The 22,034-nt window shown below is 42.8% G+C and overlaps 1 non-coding gene across 1 annotated transcript; it reads left to right on the forward strand.

Annotated features, from left to right (window-relative positions):
* Window positions 1-11,625: 11,625 nt before the first annotated feature.
* On the forward strand, window positions 11,626-11,816 carry LOC140285612 (U2 spliceosomal RNA). Its single transcript, XR_011910622.1, has one exon. It is a non-coding gene; the product is annotated as a U2 spliceosomal RNA (small nuclear RNA).
* Window positions 11,817-22,034: the final 10,218 nt, after the last annotated feature.

The following is a 22,034-nucleotide window of genomic DNA, read 5'->3' on the forward strand; positions in this document are numbered from 1 at the left end:
CTTCCAGTGTCCAGTCTGGCCACAGTAAAAACAAATATTCGGATCATAGCTCTGGCGTGGCCCATTTCGACCTCCTCTCCCACACGTCCACGTCTTCAACTTCGGCCTCGTCCTCTGTTTACACCAACTGCGTAATACATGGTCATGGCTGCCAAATGCAGCTCCTTTTCACACTTGTCCCTTTTGGTTGTCTTACGCGTCTCAACTTGGTTATGAGCATGGCAAACATATCGGCGAACGTCAGCCAAACGAGGACCCTCACACCATCCCACGTAAATGTTCTTTACTTCAGTGGCGACATCTGGCATGAGGCCTTTAATTATTGCATTGCATGCAATACTCTCCCATGGTCCTGATTCATTACCCAAATCCCTTGGTCTCTGATGACCGCTGTGCTTGCTGACTTCCTCAAGGATGCGGTGTACAAAATCATCAGTCCCTTCACCGGGTTTCTGTTTGCAGGTGTAAATGTGGGACATATTGATTTTGGTTGGAAATTGAGTGGTGATGGCTTGACACAGTCTTTGGATGGCTGCTTCATATTGAGCGTTATCATTATGTCCTCGTTCACTGTTGGTAGGTCGCAAATCCAGTTGTAGCATACTGGCCTCTATTTTGCAGAGGTCGGTCGGTTTGAACTTTTTTGCCAATGTGCGACGCAATTCAACCCCAGTCGGGCAGATTGTGCGCAGAAATCGCGCAACTCGTCAGCAAAATGGGGTCCAGAAATCTCTGGATCTGGTAAGCATTGTTATGCTTCCATGATGTCAGTCTCAGTCCAGGGTCGATAAACCAGTAATGGTCCAGTGGGAACTGCAACTTTAACCATAGGCATGGTTTGAATCTGTTTTTGTTTTTTCTCACGTTTAGATCTCTGAAGTCCAGATTGTGGGTAAAGGATTTTTGTCACTTGCGTTAAAAGTTCTTGGGCAGGTACGCTGGAGAACCAAACGTCTTCCTTTTCCTCATCATCAGACCTATGTAACTGATGTTGTGAGAATGATGGAATTTCTTCCAGAGGGAGGATGGAAGAAGTCCCTTCTTCCCGAGAGGCTTGTGGCAGGGCTGGCTGTTGTTGTTGCAGGGCAGGAGTCCAGGTCTGGATCCGGCACAGCTAATACTAAATTATTATCATCATTCCGTCATGGCATTTGTTTAACATTTTCCTTTCTTTCTCTTAATACACTTTATTTTTTCCAAAATTCTATACCTTTCTTACTTCTTATTTAAACTTAATTTTCTTTTTTTTGCTTCATCTCTTTCTCATATTTGCAAAACTTTTCTTCTAATTTTCTTATTTCTAACATACTAAAAGAACCTTCAGGTGGAAAACCTCTGGACCATATGTCTTTTTCATTTCATCATGCTTAGGTCCCCCGGTAGGGTCAAAAGTCTGAGACCTACTGTTTCCCATTCTCAGACTTGGAATGGGGAAATATATTCCTTCACTCAAAGGACGTCTCCAATGAGGACCTTAATCTGTACTCACACTTCTTCGGAGTACTTCACACTTCTTCGGACTGCTTCAAAAGTTTCACTTACTCATGAAATCTCTGTCTCACTGATGACACAACCGGGAAACACTCTTTTATTCAAATAAAAACTAAAAAGCAGTCCTATCGTCTCAGACTATCATATTTCAAAAATGATCCCAGCGCTGGTATTCAAGAAAAGGACCTGCCAGTCCTCTCTCTCAGAAAAGGCCTTGGAGGTATGAGGCTGGAACAGCTACTTCAGTCCAGGCTGGCCATGCACTGCGATCCGGTCCAGAGACACCAGTCGAGGGATCCTGTTCTTGACGCCAAAATTGTGGTGGAAATTTAGTAACGCACAGAGTCAGTTATTTTCTTCTGAGGAGATAAGAGGCTTTAATAATAATATCTTGAAAGAGAGAACAACACAGTACAGAATACAGAGTTGCTCTGACCACTGAAGCAAAAACACACAGTTATATTGCCCGCTCATCACGTCATCTGTCTTTGGTTGATAGTTGATTGTTCTTCTAACTTTCCTCCCCAACCATCAGTTTAGGTTACCCAAAAGGAGTGTATTGCTCCATCACAAGTATGCTTCTTTCACATACAGGGTAATATGAAGAATTTTATGCCTGAAACCTATTTAGACATGCAAAAATATGAAGGACAAAGCAGTTTTAACTTGGTTTGAGTGAAGGAATTCATTTTATATCAAAATCCGGAATTGTGCATTATGGCAGCAGAATTGTAGTCTGAATACCTTTATGCCAAACAGATTTGCTTTGCCAAGGGAAGTTTTATAAATGTTTATTGTTTATGTTTACAATATATAAACTAGCAGAATAATTAATTCATCCTCCTGGTCCCTCCCACCCCGGAGAGGGCAGCCAGAGACTGGCTGCAATAGGCAACCTTTCAACCCAACCCAACACAGGGCAGGAGGGCCTGATGTCCACCAGGCTCGGGGCCTGCAGTCACCATATTCCGGGAGCTACTGTACCCCCAGAAGGAACCCATCCCGCCCCACCCCACTCAACCCAACCCCACCCCGGAGGACCTCTACAAAAACAAACAAACAACAACAAAAATCAAACAAACAAACAAACAAATCACCCGGTCACACCAGTCGCAGCAGCGAGACCCACCATCACCCAGGCCCCCCCCAACAGGGGAAAAGCACACCCCCACACAGACCCCCTCCCCCTCACCGCACGCCCCAACACCCTAAAAAAAATAACCACCTGCGGACACCTTGGAGTTCCCAGAGCAACAAGGCCGGCACCAGGATCTGCACCAACCCACGCATATTGTGGCATGTCCAGGGCAACCCAGACCCCCCAGGCACAGGCAGGGCCCCGCCCCGGGCGGAAGGCAGCGGCAAGCCACCAGGTCCAGGCCCAGCTCCACCACCCACGCCAGAGCGGCCCGGTCACCCGGTACAGAGCCAGCAGCCACCACCCCAAGGCCCCTAAGGGACCCCGCCCCACACCGCAAGACAGCCCCACCCGCAAGCCCCCAAAACTGCCCTCCAAGCCCGACACACAGTCCCCCCCAGCAATGACCAACCCGGTCCCCACGACCCGAGAGACCACCAGACGCCCGAAGCCACACAGCCCCCCCCAGCACACACCCAACCGCCCAGAGCGACGGGACAGCAACCCACCACCAACACTATGTGATCAAGCTAATCAGAGGGGACCAGAGAGAATTAAATTCAGCCAATTGATGTTTTGAGGAGGCAGACATTGTTTCCATGCTAATATAATCTAAAAGAAAATTTCTAAACTGGTAAATACACAGATTGTTCTTCGCTTTCCAGTTCATGAGAATAGTTTTCTTTGCTATACATAACACTGTGAGGATCATGTGTGCTAAGCTAAATTCCACGTTGATGTTGTCTAAGTCACCCAGTATACACAGTGTGGGGCATGCAGGAATGCTACACTTTAGCCATGTTGATAGGTCCGCACAGACTTCAAGCCAGAACTTCTGGACAGGCGCACAAAACCACAAAGCGTGTGCATAATCATCAGGTGTGTTATCTGTGCAATGTGAGCAGATGTTTGAGTGTGTTAGACCCATCCTGAACATCCTTTGTCCTCTATAGTGTGTTCTATGAAGAATTTTGTATTGTATGAGCTGTAAATTAGGATTTTGAGTCATTCTGAAGGTGTTCAAACATATTTGTGGCCAGAAGCTATGACTAGAACTAATGGATAAATCTGCCTCCCATTTTGAGGACGGTAGAGACATTGTGTCATCTATCTTAGACAATAATTTATATATTTTTGATAGTAGTTTTGGGGTGCAGATGCTTAGAAATTCTGCTACCCTAATCGGGAGTTGTAAGTCTGGTTGGTGGAGGATATATTTCTTTGTTATTATAGACTTAAGTTGTTGATATTCTAGGAATTTATTGCTGCCTATCTCATGTTGTGATATGAGCTCATCAAATGAAATAAAATGTCCATTTTGGATTATATGTTCCAGATGTTTGATTCCTTTGATCTTCCACAGAGTAAAGTTTAGCATTTTTTTGTTTTGCAGGATGTCAGGATTGTTCCAGATGGGTGTAAGCTTACACGGGACAAGTGAAGACTTTGTTATTTTAAGAAATTCCCACCAGGCTGTCAGAGAGGTGCTGATGTTAATGCTTTTGAAACATTTGTGATTTTTTACGTTTTGACTAATAAGTGGCAGGTCAGAGATTTCCAGATTATCACACAATGCTTGTTCTATATTTATCCATGTTCATCTATTGGGCTAGGTTTAAACCATTTTGATATATACTGTAACCTATTGGCTAAGGAATAGTGCTGAAAATTAGGTAAATCTAATCCACCACTGTCCTTGGTCTTCTGTAGGGTTTTTAAACTAATACGTGGTGGTTTGTTTTTCCACGGAAATTTGGAGATGCATGAATCTAGTGACTTAAACCAAGTAGCAGGTTGGTTTTATGGGGATCATTGAGAACAAATAGTTAACTTTTGGTAGTATCATCATTTTAATGGTTGTAACTCTCCCCATAAGTGATATAGGTAAGGACTTCCAACGAGAGAGATTGTCCTCTACTGTCTTTAATAATTGCACATAAATTAGCTTTGTTAGCTCTGAGAGCCTGGAGGAAATGTTTATGCCTAAATATCTAATCTTTCCTGACTGTAAAGTGATCGCAGGTATATTCTGGACCCTACAGTTAATGGGCAGAACTGTGGTCTTAGACCAATTGATAGAGTAGTCAGAAAGTGCTGAGAATTTATTTATGAGTGTGATCGTGAGTGAGAGACGTCTGTGAGTTCTGAAGGAAAAGTAATACATCATCAGCATAAAGACTTATTTTATGCTCAATATTTTGGGGTTGGATGTCTTTAATATTTCTATCTTGTCTGATAGCAGCTGCTAAAGGTTTGATGAAAATAGCAAAAAGTGAGGGAGAAAGTGAGCAACCCTGTCTTGTACTTCTCTGCAGACTGAAGCTTGGAGAAGTTTGATCATTTGTCCTGACACTTGCATTTGGGGAGTCAGTTATTTTCTTGTGAGGAGATAAGAGACTTTAATAATAATATCTTGCAAGAGAGAACAACACAGTACAGAATACAGAGTTGCTCTGACCACTGAAGCAAAAACACACAGTTATATTGCCCGCTCATCACGTCATCTGTTTTTGGGTATAATTGATTGTTCTTCTAACTTTCCTCCCCAACCATCAGTTGAGGTTACCCAGACACACTCGTAAATACCAGCCTAACCCTGTCCCCCCTAAAGTGCAGCTATCTCATTATAACAAGCCCACCATTGTAAAGAGGAATTTAAGAAAACAGGGCAGGGTGGTACCTTGCAGCTCGGTCATTTGCAGGTTATACACAGTAACACTCAATACAATGCATATAAGAATTATTTTCCATTACATTCCTCCCTTTTGATTATAATAATACCATTATATTAATCAACCCAAAAGAAACAAGGAAAATAATAACTTTATCTGTAAAACATCAGCCTGCATTTGCACACAACGTGAGTTTAAAATGCAGGCATCATAGTAATAAAGGGTCCAATGATAAACAATCAAAACATGAACAATTAAACATGATTATCTTCATCCCTCTCTAAGTCAGTGTCACTAGAGGAAAAATTTTGAAAGCAAGAAAGTTATTTGAGTCATTTGGTCTTTTTCACACTGTTGTTTAGATGGACTACATAAAATGATGTCATCCACATACTGCAAAAGAGCAGAGCCTGTGGTTGATTGAAGTTAATCCAGACTAGCTTTGAGGGCAGCATTGTAAATAGTGGGACTTTCACAGTACCCCTGGCATAACCGGGTAAAAGTCCAAGATCTCCCTTCAAACTAAAAAGCAAACCAAAATGGGCTATCAGGGTGCACTGGCGACAAGTCAACCACTGAGAAAAACTGTGCATCTGATGTAATTTGAGACAAAATAGTGTGTGGGTTGGGCACAGTAGGAGCATGTGGCTGAACTGTAGCATTCACCGCTTGGAGGTCCTGTACAAAACGCCATTCATCTGGCTGGCCAGCATCTTTAATCTTTTTAACAGGAAACAATGGAGTAAGCACAGGTGAATTTTCAAAAGGAACAATAACGCCTGTTTTCTGAAAAGATTGAAAAACAGGTTTAATCCCTTTAATTGCTTCAGGCTTAAAAGGGTATTGTTTTTTACATGGACAAAAGTCTGATTTAGGGGTGACAATTACTGGTTCACAGCCTTTTATCAACCCCACATCATATTTGCTCTTAGCCCAAAGATCATTGGGCACTTCAGCCAACATGGGTATCGAAGACAAATCTGTTTCAGATAAAAAACATGCTTCGAAATGTGATTCTGTGGTAGGAATTAAGTCCACAGTTCTTTGACAATGCATTGTACTCAAAAATGTTTTTTTGTATGCTGACAATCGTTCAGAAAACATCAAATTTGGATCAGCAGGTGAAACAGTCCACTCCATTTCTTTCTGACATGTAGCAACAAACTCTCCCACACCTTGTCACTGCCAGTGTGTACGTTTGGCCAAGGAAATGTGAGGGCGAGTACCACAAACATTAAAAAAATCGAAATGCTCTGGAGTGAGCGACACAGCCAATAAAGTAGGCGCACATATTTTTTCACTTCTTCTCATAGTCATTGTCAGGCCCCAAAGAAATGTGTGATGTGCAGTGCAAATCAGTAGGTTGCATGAAATCAGAATGGGGTGAAACTAACGCTTTTGCTTCTTCCACTAGTTGTTGTGAAAAAGGAGAGCTGGGAAGTTTCCACTCATAAGCATATGTAAGTGCCGATGAATCAAACTGCACTGCTGTGAAAACTTTGTCAGGCTGTAACATAACCTTAACACCCTCTGGTGTAGAAGTTAAAATAATGCCTAATTTACACATGAGATCACAGCCCATCAGGTTAATGGGACACAACTCTGATAACAAAAATGAGTGTTTGAAGGAGAGCTCATCGGGAGTGACAACACGCAATGGGCATTGTCATTTTCTCCTTCACAACCTGGCCTGAGGCAGACATAGAGTAAACGTGGTTTCCACTTAACTTTGGAGGACAATAAAACTCCCCTGACGTCACTACTGATGAACATAAGTTCCTATATTCTGAGAGAAATATCTTTGCTCTAGGACGGAAATAGCATGCAAAACTTTACTACGTGAATCACAGTCGGCAAGCGTTGCTTCACTACACAGAGCAGGAAAAATGTGTGAGTGTGTTTGTGCTATCACCCATTAGTGGAGGCTCCGCTGCCGCGTGACGTCCAGAACCTGCCTCCCACCCTCAGTCAGCCTTTTGCCCAATTTCATCACTTTTTAGCTGTGGACAGTCCTTCTTCCAGTGTCCAGTCTGGCCACAGTAAAAACAAATATTCGGATCATAGCTCTGGCGTGGCTCCTCTCCCACACGTCCACGTCTTCGACTTCGGCCTCGTCCTCTGTTTACACCAACTGCGTAATACATGGTCATGGTTGCCACATGCAGCTCCTTTTCACACTTGTCCCTTTTGGTTGTCTTACGCGTCTCAACTTGGTTCTGAGCATGGCGAGCATATCGGCGAACGTCAGCCAAACGAGGACCCTCACACCATCCCACGTAAATGTTCTTTACTTCAGTGGCGACATCTATATAATATTGTCTGGGTCCCGTTAAAACATGTATTTTTCCCATCTAATTCCTTGTTTGCTTTAAAACAAGTATTCCCCATTTTCTATCCCTTCAGTAGCCAACCAGTTTGTATGGAGTACACTGGAGCAACTTGACTGATCAGTAAAACACTGCTTTTGTTGTCACCGCAAGGCTTCCCCCGTCGGTTGTTTCACTGAGACACTACTGAGTAACTACAACTCAACACAGTTTATACACATAACATTCATATACATACTAACAAACAAACAAACAATAATTTATCGCAATTTTCTCATCTCTGTTTGAACGTACACCCAGGTAAATATTCCTGTAGTCTTCTCATACCGACTATGGACCCATTCATTGTTTAACTTCACTGTTTTGCAAATCCTAATTGGATATTACACATTGACATTGAACTTTACTGGATAAGCAGGTCTTCATTGCATTCAGCAGCCTATATGTGAGCATTTATGTGTAAGCTGTTCTTCTTTGCATTTATCAGCAGCAAGCAATTCTTCAGTGCACATGCATATGTAAATAGTAAAACAATTCCAATGTGTTAGCGAAACCTTCTATATCACAGTGGTTTCTAAGGTCTATTTTAAGTTCTTTGCCATCAGTGAGATGACATTGTTTACAAAGTGTGTCAAATTATCACTGAAGATCTTTTCAGGAATTTCAAATCTAGAAATGAGTTATTTTACGCGTGATTTTGCTACTGAGAGTGCATCTGCTTGTGCACATGGAAATATTTCAGACCATTTGGTAAAAACCTCTGTTGTCACTGAGCAGAATCGTTTCCCTTAACATTAATTTAGTTCAATGAAATCTACAAAATAATGAAATAATGAAATCCAAACAAATATGTTGAAAAAGATACACTGGCTTAGGGAATTATCTTCGTTTTGGTCTTAGATTGCCCTGTGGAATGTGTTTTGCACATATTTGACCTGCTAGACAAAACTTTATTCATTTATTTATTCTAAAAAAATGTTTTTAATAATTAGTAAAACCATATGCTGTAAAAACCTGGTTCATTATTGCTTCCATCCCTCCTGTTGAGACATGACATGGTCCGTGGCTCAATACTGCAGCATATTTAAACAAATTCTTTGGCAGTATGGTTTTCCTTCCGGTCATTCATACGAGTCTATTGTAGATGGCAATTGAATAACATCTAATAATGCTAAAATATTTGTAGTTTATACATTTAGCTGTGGATGTCAACATACCTGTTTTTCCAATGCTGTGTTAACACATGTACAGTTGAGAAGGCATACTGACTGTCAGTGTAAACGTTAACAACCTTTTTGTTATTTAATTTACAAGCTTCAGTTAAAGCTACCAATTCGACTGCTTGAACAGAGTAATTTTTTGGTAGTGGTTGTTTTAAGAAAACTTCAGTTTCTGTTACTACTGCAAATCCTGTAGCATTTGTGCCATCAGGGTTTTTTTCTTTGATCTGTTGAATAAATATAGTTATTTCTGCATTTTCATAATGTATATCAGTTAAGTCTGGCCTGGGTAAATCACTGATGGTTATTTCTGACATGCAATCATGAGGCTTTCCATCTGTGGGGTAGGTAGCAGTGTGGATGGATTAAGTGTAGCACATCTCTCGACAACAAGGTGTGGCTGTGAAAGAAGAACTGTTATGTAGGAGAGATGTCTGGTAAAGATATTTTGTTAAGTAACCATATCACAGCCACTGCATGAGGTACCTTAAGTGTTAATGGGTGAAATAACACCATTATTGTTGATGCCTGCACTGCCAATGGCTTCTGGCCATTGATTCAAAAGTACGATCTCGTCCCTTTTTCCCCTTTCAGTGGACACTGGCCCCTAATTACCGCAATTCAGCAGGTGGTCTTTCATTAGGAGTACTGGACTCCCCCGTGCACGGTTTCAGCTCCGACCCTGGACAGCGGAAAAAACGTTGAGATCTGGTTTGAGGACCCAATTGTTGAGAAAAGTCTCTCAATGAGACTCAGAGTTGCTGGAGTCAGTTAATGCAAAGGTTTAATCTTGCAGCAAGTTCAAGAATGTGTGTGTGTATGGGTGTATGTGTGCGAACGTGTGTGAGTTTGTGTGTGTGAGAGTTTAAAGAACCTGTAATCCACAGGCAGGCCTTAACTAGTATGGCACGGGTCCAGCCTGTCTCATCTTTTTTGGAAGGTCCAGCGCTCGGCCGTAACCCTTCTGTCTGCTTGGACTCTCACATACATTCGGTTAATCATAGAAAAACGAGAACAAAACTTTTTAGCCCCTTAAATTCATAAAACAGACATGGTGCAGTTATTTCCATTGTAGAAAATAAGAGTAATCACCACCATTCCTATTAATTCTGGATATTCTAACAATCTGAATCTTTTTTAAATGTTCGATGAAGCCCTTTGCTGTTCTGTTTAGAGACTCAGCTGATCATAAACCAAGTTTTGCTCTTGAACCAAGCTTCTAAACTCTTCACCTTTTTCATTTCTCAGTTAGTATTCACTTTAAAACTGATTAAAAGAAAAATTAAATGAATGCCTATCAACAAATGTGGGATCTAAACTCTAGTGCTTCCTCTAAAATAATTTCCTTTCTCAATTCAGAAATGTGTGTGTGTAAGTCACAACACCCGTGACACCAAAATGGCTTTCTTTTCTCTCTTTTCTCTACACTCTGCACTGTGAGCACACACAACAAATCAGAAAGGCTTTTTTCTCTCTTTTCTACATTATGGACTGTGGGGACACAAAACCGCTCTCTCTTTTTTTTTTTTTGATTGTGTGCCAGGGCGTTGTCTCACGTATTAGATTATGCTTAAGATACGAATGAGTTTATCAGTCACATCAGAATCCATATATACTGATCCTCCCGTAATAAAATGGTCGGATCTTATCAAACACACTTTGTTTCTTGTGACAAGTCAGCGAAACAGCGTATACACGTCAAGACACTGAATCAAGTTTGCCACAAGAACTCATAAGTTTGGCAGTATTGCTCTGCCGTCAGCAATCATACACCCATTTTATTTTCATGAGACATGTGCAGGCACCTGTTCATCTACTGTTCTATCACTATGAATTAGTTTATCTATTATCAATAAGGATACTTCTACAACTACTATCAAAGTATGTCCGGACTTCTTATGTTGTCAGTTGCTATATATGAATAAGTGGGTTGCTACTGAAAAGCATTAAGCATGTCACACAGCCCAAACATATAACATTTCAGGACACACCACACAGTTAACAACCACAGTGGAGCGTGTCAAAGCCCAAACATGTAACATTCAACAGGACACTTACACAACACATTCAAATCAAACAGTCAGACAACATACAAGAACCTATACCCCAGCCGGCATTGCTCCCTGCCTATTTTCCTACAACTCACTATGTGTGTGCACACCTTTATTCACAAACTCTTCAACTTATACTCTTTTACCGAAGCTGCTACAGCTCGATTGGCCAAATACCCTTAGATCCTATTTCGGTGAATTTGACATCTGCCTTGCATGTAACAGATTAGCGGTTTAGCAGTTTTAATTTAGTTTGAGTGAAGGAATTCATTTTATAGCAAAATCCGAAATCGTGAAGAACTCATGGAAGTAAGCTTATTCTCGGATTCCTGAATCTTTAGATTTGCTCTTTCTTTTACTGCAAAGTACAACGTTGAGCAGCACTAATGAGTTGTTTCTATTTTTGGCAGGCTTTACCTTTGCGGATGAAGCCCTTTCTGTCTGTGCAAAAGAAATCTTGTTACTGTGCAGAGTGACTTCTCTGAGTAGAGTCGCCTTACTTGTTGCGACTGTGCCAATGTTCGAAGCTGGAGTGCAAAGTTGTTGCTTGAATGGTGCTCGCTGGAGCGTGCGGTAGTGTAAAGTTATACCATTTAAAAGGGCTGAAGAGTGCTCAGTGCAGCGGGTGGGCCGAGGTGCAAAGTGACACTATGGCCATAAAAAGAACACCGCTACAAGTGCGCATTGTGCCAGGAAGGGCCCTCGGACGTGAACCAGTGGACAGTTATCGCTTCTCGGCCTTTTGGCTAAGATCAAGTGTAGTATCTGTTCTTATCAGTTTAATGTCTGATGTGTCCTCTATGCGAGGACTACATATTAAATGGATTTGTATCAATAGGAGTTGAAAAAGGAGCTTGCTCCGTTCACTCCAAGCATCGACCCGGTACTGTAGTGCCCCTGGGAACGGTGCGCTCTCCTCTGCTCTTGTGAAAAAGCAAACAGCGGTGCAGGATGGAGGTTTCAGGGAGCCCAAGATGAAACTTTCTTTTAGTCTGCTGAGAAAAGAGAGTGAATGCGAAGTAGACTTTAACACGGCTCTGGGAGCGAGCCGAGTGCGGGCTAACCAGGCGAATTGCTTGAAAGAAACGCGACACCGAATGAGCGGTCAGAACAAAGCCTCAATACGGTGTTCCTGTGGTGTTTTTATAAAATGCGGTGAAAAAAAAGGTGTGAATGCCCCATAGAAAACTAAAAGGTGGAGCGGAAGTGTTCGGCTGCAAGAAGGTGTGAATGTCCGACTATATTTGGTGAAAAGCAGGTGAAGCAAGGTCTGAATGCCCAACCTTACATCATCAAAAGCGAGATCAGAGGTTTTTGGCTGCAAGAAGGCCATAGTTTGCCAAAAGTGGGTAAGGTGCGAATGACCGACTAAATATCAACAAAAGGGGGGGCGGAGGTCTTCGGATGCAAGTGGGTGTGAATATCCCACCATAGAAGTATGGTGGAGAGGAAGCTGTGAATGGCCGACCATAGTTTGCAAAACGCGGATGAGAAAAGGTGCGAATGTCCAACCATACATGATCAAAACAGGGAGCGGAGGTGTTTGGCTGCGACAAGGTGTGAATGTCCACCCATAATTAATGAAAAGCGGGCAACAAGTAGGTTCGAATGCCATACCATACATCATCAAAAGCAGGAGTGGATGTGTTCGGCTACAAGAAGGTTTGAATGTCCGAGCATAGTTTGTAAAAAGCTGGTAAGAAAAGGTTCGAATGCCTGAACATACATCATCAAAAGCAGGACTGGATGTGTTCGGCTACAAGAAGGTTTGAATGTCCGACCATAGTTGGTAAAAAGTGGGTATGAAAAGGTTCGAATGCCCAAGTTCGGCTGAAAAAAACTGTGTTCGGCTGCAAAAAGGTGTGAATGTTTGACTAAAGTTTGTAAGACAAGGTTCGAATGCCTGACAATGTATGATCAAAAGCGGGAGCGGAGGTGTTCAGCTGCAAGAAGGTCTAAATGTCCATCATTAATTGCTAGAAAACATGAAAGAAAATTTTCGAAAATCAATCTGCACATGATCATAAGTGGGAGAGGAGGTGTTCAGCTGCAAGAAGGTGTGAATGTCCTACCATAATTGCTGAAAAATGTGTTAGAAACGGTAAGAATGCCGGACCATACATCATCAAAAGCTAGAGAGGTGGTGTTCGGCTGCAAGTAGGTGTGAATGTCTGACTAAAGTTCAAATATATTAACAAAAGCGGGAGGAGAGGTCTTCGGATGAGTGGTTGAGAATTTCCAACCATAATCTATAAAATGCGGTGAAAAAAAAGGTGTGATAGAAACCTAAAAGGTGGAGCGGAAGTGTTCGGCTGCAAGAAGGTGTGAATGTCCGTCTATAGTTGGTGAAAAGCAGGAAAAGCAAGGTCTGAATGCCCAATCTTACATCATCAAAAGCGAGATCAGAGGTGTTTGGCTGCAAGAAAACGGGTAAGGTGTGAATGACCGACTAAATATCAACAAAAGTGGGGGTGGAGGTCTTCGGATGCAAGTGGGTGTGAATATCCCACCATACAAGTATGGTGGAGAGGAAGCTGTGAATGTCCGACCATGGTTTGTAAAACGCGGGTAAGACAAGGTGCGAATGTCCGACAATGTATGATCAAAAGAGGGAGCGGAGGTGTTCGGCTGCAAGGTCTGAATTTGCTGTGAATGTCCAACCATAATTTGTAAACACCGTTGAAGAAAAGCCTCGAAAGCCCGACTATACACCATCAAAAGCGGGAGCAGAGGTGTTCAGCTGCAAGAAGGTCTGAATGTCCACCAATAATTACTGAAAAATGGGTAAGAAGAGGTGTGAATGCCCAACTATACATCATCACAAGCAGAAGTGGATGTGTTCGGCCACAAGAAGGTTTGAATGTCCGACCATAGTTTGTAAAAGGCGGGTAAGAAAAGGTTTGAATGCCCGAACATACACAATCAAAAGAGGGAGCGGAGGTGTTTCGCTGCAAGAAGGTGTGAATGTCCGAGCATAGTTGGTAAAAAGCGGGTAAGAAAAGGTTAAAATACCCGACTCTACACAATCAATAGCGGGAGCGGAGTTGTTCGGCTAAAAGAAGGTGTGAAAGTCCGACCATGGTTTGTAAAAAGCGGGTAAGAAAAGGTTCGAATGCAAAAATATACACCATCAAAAGCGGAAGCCGAGGTGTTCGGCTGCAAGTAGGTCTGAATGTCCACCCATAATTAATGAAAAGCGGGCAACAAGTAGGTTCGAATGCCCAACCATACATCAACAAAAGCAGGAGTGGATGTGTTTGGCTACAAGAAGGTTTGAATGTCCAACCATAGTTTGTAAAAAGCGGGTAAGAAAAGGTGCGAATGCCCGAAAATACACCATCAAAAGAGGGAGCGGAGGTGTTCCGCTGTAAGATGGTGCGAATGTCCGACCATAGTTGGTAAAAAGCGGGTAAGAAAAGGTTCGAATGCCCGAATATATACCATCATAAGCGGAAGCGGAGGTGTTCGGCTGCAAGAAGGTGTGATCGTCCGACCAAAGTTTGTAAAAAGCAGTTAAGAAAAGGTTTGAATATCCAACCAAACATAATCAAAAGTGGGAGCAGAGCTGTTCGACTGCAAGTAGGTGTGAATTTCCACCCATAATTCCTGAAAAATGGGTAAGAAAAGGTGCGAATGCCCAACCATACATCATCAAAAGAAGAAGTGGATGTCTTCTGCTACAAGAAGGTTTGAATGTCCGACCATAGCTTGTAAAAAGTGGGTAAGAAAAAGTTCGAATGCTCGAACATACACCATCAAATTTGGGAGCGGAGGTGTTCCGCTGTAAGACGGTGTGAATGTCCGACCATAATTGGTAAAAAGCGGGTAAGAAAAGGTTAAAATACCCGACTGTACACAATCAATAGCGGGAGCGGAGTTGTTCGGCTACAAGAAGGTGTGAAAGTCCGACCATGGTTTGTAAAACGCGGGTAAGACAAGGTGCGAATGCCCGACAATGTATGATCAAAAGAGGGAGCGGAGGTGTTCGGCTGCAAGGTCTGAATTTCCAACCATAATTTGTAAACACCGTTGAAGAAAAGCCTCGAAAGCCCGACTATACACCATCAAAAGCGGGAGCAGAGGTGTTCAGCTGCAAGAAGGTCTGAATGTCCACCAATAATTACTGAGAAATGGGTAAGAAAAGGTGTGAATGCCCAACTATACATCATCACAAGCAGAAGTGGATGTGTTCGGCCACAAGAAGGTTTGAATGTCCGACCATAGTTTGTAAAAGGCGGGTAAGAAAAGGTTTGAATGCCCGAACATACACAATCAAAAGAGGGAGCGGAGGTGTTTCGCTGCAAGAAGGTGTGAATGTCCGAGCATAGTTTGTAAAAAGTGGGTAAGAAAAGGTTCGAATGCCAGAACATACACCATCAAAAGAGGGAGCGGAGGTTTTCCGCTGTAAGAAGGTGTGAATGTCCGACCATAGTTGGTAAAAAGCGGGTAAGAAAAGGTTAAAATACCCGACTCTACACAATCAATAGCGGGAGCGGAGTTGTTCGGCTAAAAGAAGGTGTGAAAGTCCGACCATGGTTTGTAAAAAGCGGGTAAGAAAAGGTTCGAATGCAAAAATACACACCATCAAAAGCGGAAGCCGAGGTGTTCGGCTGCAAGTAGGTGTGAATGTCCACCCATAATTAATGAAAAGCGGGCAACAAGTAGGTTCGAATGCCCAACCATACATCAACAAAAGCAGGAGTGGATGTGTTTGGCTACAAGAAGGTTTGAATGTCCGAGCATAGTTTGTAAAAAGCGGGTAAGAAAAGGTGCGAATGCCCGACAATGTATGATCAAAAGAGGGAGTGGAGGTTTTCGGCTACAAGAAGGTTTGAATGTCCAACCATAGTTTGTAAAAAGCGGGTAAGAAAAGGTGCGAATGCCCGAAAATACACCATCAAAAGAGGGAGCGGAGGTGTTCCGCTGTAAGATGGTGCGAATGTCCGACCATAGTTGGTAAAAAGCGGGTAAGAAAAGGTTCGAATGCCCGAATATATACCATCATAAGCGGAAGCGGAGGTGTTCGGCTGCAAGAAGGTGTGAACGTCCGACCAAAGTTTGTAAAAAGCAGTTAAGAAAAGGTTCGAATATCCAACCAAACATAATCAAAAGTGGGAGCAGAGCTGTTCGACTGCAAGTAGGTGTGAATTTCCACCCATAATTCCTGAAAAATGGGTAAGAAAAGGTGCGAATGCCCAACCATACATCATCAAAAGAAGAAGTGGATGTGTTCTGCTACAAGAAGGTTTGAATGTCCAACCATAGCTTGTAAAAAGTGGGTAAGAAAAAGTTCGAATGCTCGAACATACACCATCCAATTTGGGAGCGGAGGTGTTCCGCTGTAAGACGGTGTGAATGTCCGACCATAATTGGTAAAAAGCGGGTAAGAAAAGGTTAAAATACCCGACTGTACACAATCAATAGCGGGAGCGGAGTTGTTCGGCTACAAGAAGGTGTGAAAGTCCGACCATGGTTTGTAAAACGCGAGTAAGACAAGGTGCGAATGCCCGACAATGTATGATCAAAAGAGGGAGCGGAGGTTTTCGGCTGCAAGGTCTGAATTTCCAACCATAATTTGTAAACACCGTTGAAGAAAAGCCTCGAAAGCCCGACTATACACCATCAAAAGCGGGAGCAGAGGTGTTCAGCTTCAAGAAGGTCTGAATGTCCACCAATAATTACTGAGAAATGGGTAAGAAAAGGTGTGAATGCCCAACTATACATCATCACAAGCAGAAGTGGATGTGTTCGGCCACAAGAAGGTTTGAATGTCCGACCATAGTTTGTAAAAGGCGGGTAAGAAAAGGTTTGAATGCCCGAACATACACAATCAAAAGAGGGAGCGGAGGTGTTTCGCTGCAAGAAGGTGTGAATGTCCGAGCATAGTTTGTAAAAAGTGGGTAAGAAAAGGTTCGAATGCCAGAACATACACCATGAAAAGAGGGAGCGGAGGTGTTCCGCTGTAAGAAGGTGTGAATGTCCGACCATAGTTGGTAAAAAGCGGGTAAGAAAAGGTTAAAATACCCGACTCTACACAATCAATAGCGGGAGCGGAGTTGTTCGGCTAAAAGAAGGTGTGAAAGTCCGACCATGGTTTGTAAAAAGCGGGTAAGAAAAGGTTCGAATGCAAAAATACACACCATCAAAAGCGGAAGCCGAGGTGTTCGGCTGCAAGTAGGTGTGAATGTCCACCCATAATTAATGAAAAGCGGGCAACAAGTAGGTTCGAATGCCCAACCATACATCAACAAAAGCAGGAGTGGATGTGTTTGGCTACAAGAAGGTTTGAATGTCCGAGCATAGTTTGTAAAAAGCGGGTAAGAAAAGGTGCGAATGCCCGACAATGTATGATCAAAAGAGGGAGTGGAGGTTTTCGGCTACAAGAAGGTTTGAATGTCCAACCATAGTTTGTAAAAAGCGGGTAAGAAAAGGTGCGAATGCCCGAAAATACACCATCAAAAGAGGGAGCGGAGGTGTTCCGCTGTAAGATGGTGCGAATGTCCGACCATAGTTGGTAAAAAGCGGGTAAGAAAAGGTTCGAATGCCCGAATATATACCATCATAAGCGGAAGCGGAGGTGTTCGGCTGCAAGAAGGTGTGAACGTCCGACCAAAGTTTGTAAAAAGCAGTTAAGAAAAGGTTCGAATATCCAACCAAACATAATCAAAAGTGGGAGCAGAGCTGTTCGACTGCAAGTAGGTGTGAATTTCCACCCATAATTCCTGAAAAATGGGTAAGAAAAGGTGCGAATGCCCAACCATACATCATCAAAAGAAGAAGTGGATGTGTTCTGCTACAAGAAGGTTTGAATGTCCGACCATAGCTTGTAAAAAGTGGGTAAGAAAAAGTTCGAATGCTCGAACATACACCATCAAATTTGGGAGCGGAGGTGTTCCGCTGTAAGACGGTGTGAATGTCCGACCATAATTGGTAAAAAGCGGGTAAGAAAAGGTTAAAATACCCGACTGTACACAATCAATAGCGGGAGCGGAGTTGTTCGGCTACAAGAAGGTGTGAAAGTCCGACCATGGTTTGTAAAACGCGGGTAAGACAAGGTGCGAATGCCCGACAATGTATGATCAAAAGAGGGAGCGGAGGTGTTTAGCTGCAAGAAGGTGTGAATGTCCACCCATAATTCCTCAAAAATGGGTAAAAAAAAAGGTGCGAATGCCCAACCATACATCATCAAAAGCAGGACTGGATGTGTTCGGCTACAAGGTTTGAATGTCCGAGCATAGTTTGTTAAAAGCGGGTAAGAAAAGGTTCGAATGCCCGAACATACACCATCAAAAGAGGGAGCGGAGGTGTTCAGCCATAAGAAGGTGTGAATGTCCGACCGTAGTTGGTAAAAAGCGGGTAAGAAAAGGTTAAAATGGCCGTCTGTACACAATCAATAGCGGGAGCGAATGTGTTCGGCTACAAGAAGGTGTGAAAGTCCGACCATGTTTTGTAAATAGCGGGTAAGAAAAGGTGCGAATGCCCGACAATGTATGATCAAAAGAGGGAGCGGAGGTTTTCGGCTAAAAGAAGGTCTGAATGTCCAACCATAATTTGTAAAAACCGGGGAAGAAAAGGCTCGAAAGCCCGACTATACACCATCAAAAGCGGGAGCAGAGGGGTTCAGCTGCAAGAAGGTCTGAATGTCCATCAATAATTGCTAGAAAACATGAAAGAAAATTTTCGAATATCAAACCGCACATGATCATAAGTGGGAGCGGAGGTGTTTAGCTGCAAGAAGGTGTGAATGTCCACCCATAATTCCTCAAAAATGGGTAAAAAAAAAGGTGCGAATGCCCAACCATACATCATCAAAAGCAGGACTGGATGTGTTCGGCTACAAGGTTTGAATGTCCGAGCATAGTTTGTTAAAAGCGGGTAAGAAAAGGTTCGAATGCCCGAACATACACCATCAAAAGAGGGAGCGGAGGTGTTCAGCCATAAGAAGGTGTGAATGTCCGACCGTAGTTGGTAAAAAGCGGGTAAGAAAAGGTTAAAATGGCCGTCTGTACACAATCAATAGCGGGAAGGGATGTGTTCGGCTACAAGAAGGTGTGAAAGTCCGACCATGTTTTGTAAAAAGCGGTTAAGAAAAGGTGTGAATGCCCGACAATGTATGATCAAAAGAGGGAGCGGAGGTTTTCGGCTGCAAGAAGGCCTGAATGTCCAACCATAATTTGTAAAAACCGGGGAAGAAAAGGCTCGGAAGCCCGACTATACACCATCAAAAGCGGGAGCAGAGGTGTTCAGCTGCAAGAAGGTCTCAATTACCAAATACCAAAGAACAACACTAAACCTTTAGGAATCCGAGAATAAGCTTCTTTTCACCAGTTCTACAAAATTTTGGATTTTGATATAAAATGAATTCCTTCACTCAAACCAAGTTAAAACTGCTTTGTCCTTCATATTTATCCATGTCTGAATCGGTTTCAACAAAATAGAAAGTATTACTTTGCAGTATACCAAAGAACAACACTAAACCTTTAGGAATCCGAGAATAAACTTATTTCCACGAGTTCTACACAATTTCGGATTTTGATAGAAAATGAATTCCTTCACTCAAACCAAGTGAAAACTGCTTTCTCATATTTTTCAGCAAGTATGGTCGGACATTCACACCTACTCACAGCCGAACACCTCCGCTCCCGCATTTGATGGTGTATAGTCGGGCATTCTCACCATTTCTCATCAGGTTTTTGCAAATTATGATCTGACATTCACACCTGCTTTTGATGTTGTATGGTTGGGCATTCGCACCTTTTTTTTACCCATTTTTCAGGAATTATGGGTGGACATTCACACCATCTTGCAGCTAAACACCTCCTCTCCCGCATATGATCATGTGCGGTTTGATATTCGAAAATTTTCTTTCATGTTTTCTAGCAATTATTGATGGACATTGAGACCTTCTTGCAGCTGAACACCTCCGCTCCCGCTTTTGATGATGTATAGTCGGGCTTTCGAGCCTTTTTTTCCCCGGTTTTTACAAATTATGGTTGGACATTCAGACCTTCTTGCAGCCGAAAACCTCCGCTCCCTCTTTTGATCATACATTGTCGGGCATTCGCACCTTTTCTTAACCACTTTTTACAAAACATGGTTGGACTTTCACACTTTCTTGTAGCCGAACACATCCCTTCCAGCTATTGATTGTGTACAGTCGGGTATTTTAACCTTTTCTTACCCGCTTTTTACCAACTACGGTCGGACATTCACACCTTCTTATGGCGGAACACCTCCGCTCCCTCTTTTGATGGTGTAGGTTCGGGCATTCGAACCTTTTCTTACCCGCTTTTTACAAACTATGCTCGGACATTCAAACCTTCTTGTAGCCGAACACATCCAGTCCTGCTTTTGATGATGTATGGTTGGGCATTCGCACCTTTTTTTTTACCCATTTTTGAGGAATTATGGGTGGACATTCACACCTTCTTGCAGCTGAACACCTCCTCTCCCACTTATGATCATGTGCGCTTTTGATGGTGTATAGTCGGGCTTCCGAGCCTTTTCTTCCCCGGTTTTTACAAATTATGGTTGGACATTTAGACCTTCTTGCAGCCGAAAACCTCCGTTCCCTCTTTTGATCATACATTGTCCGGCATTCGCAACTTTTCTTACCCGCTTTTTACAAACCATGGTCGGACTTTCACACCTTTTAGTAGCCAAACAACTCCGCTCCCGCTATTGATTGTGTACAGTCGGGTATTTTAACCTTTTCTTACCCGCTTTTTACCAATTATGGTGGGACATTCACACCTTCTTACAGCGGAACACCTCCGCTCCCTGTTTTGATCAGTTATGGTCTGGCAATACTACCTTTTCTTACCCGTTTTTGAGTTATTATGGCTGGACATTCACAGCTTCTTGCAGCCGAACACCTCTTCTCCCGCTTTTGATGATGACTGGTCCGGCATTCTTACCTTTTCTAACACATTTTTCAGCAATTATTGTTGGTCATTCACACCTTTCTCATCAGCTTTTTACAAATTATGATCTGACATTCACACCTACTTGCAGCCGAACAACTCCGCTCCCGCTATTGATTGTGTAGAGTTGGGTATTTTAGCCTTTTCTTACCCGCTTTTTACCAACTATGGTCGGACATTCACACCTTCTTACAGCGGAACACCTCCGCTCCCTCTTTTGATGGTGTATATTTTGGCATTCGAACCTTTTCTTACCCGCTTTTTACAAACCATGGTCGGACTTTCATACCTTCTTTTAGCCGAACAACTCCGCTCCCGCTATTGATTGTGTAGAGTTGGGTATTTTAGCCTTTTCTTACCCGCTTTTTACCAACTATGGTCGGACATTCACACCTTCTTACAGCGGAACACCTCCGCTCCCTCTTTTGATGGTGTATGTTCTGGCATTCGAACCTTTTCTTACCCACTTTTTACAAACTATGCTCGGACATTCACACCTTCTTGCAGTGAAACACCTCCGCTCCCTCTTTTGATGGTGTATGTTCGGGCATTTGCACCTTTACTTACCCGCTTTTTACAAACTATGGTCGTACATTCAAACCTTGTAGCCGAAAACCTCCACTCCCTCTTTTGATCATACTTTGTCGGGCATTCGCACCTTTTCTTACCCGCTTTTTACAAACTATGCTCGGACATTCAAACCTTCTTGTATCCAAACACATCCACTCCTGCTTTTGTTGATGTATGGTTGGGCATTCGAACCTACTTGTTGCCCGCTTTTCATTAATTATGGGTGGACATTCACACCTTGTCACAGCCAAACACCTCCGCTCCCTCTTTTGATCATGTATGGTTGGACATTCGCACCTTTTCTCACCCGCTTTTTGCAAACTATGGTCGGCCATTCACAGCTTCCTCTCCACCATACTTGTATGGTGGGATATTCACACCCACTTGCATCCGAAGATCTCCGCCCCCACTTTTGTTGATATTTAGTCGGTCATTCACACCTTACCTGTTTTCTTGCCGCCAAACACCTCTGATCTCGCTTTTGATGATGTAAGATTGGGCATTCAGACCTTACTTTTCCTGCTTTTCACCAACTATAGATGGACATTCACACCTTCTTGCAGCCGAACACTTCCGCTCCACCTTTTAGGTTTCTATCACACCTTTTTTTTCACCGCATTTTATAGATTATGGTTGGAAATT

Source organism: Leuresthes tenuis, unplaced genomic scaffold (genome assembly GCF_036924035.1).
Source record: "Leuresthes tenuis unplaced genomic scaffold, fLeuTen1.0.hap1 SCAF_48, whole genome shotgun sequence".
NCBI classification, from domain to species: domain Eukaryota; kingdom Metazoa; phylum Chordata; class Actinopteri; order Atheriniformes; family Atherinopsidae; genus Leuresthes; species Leuresthes tenuis.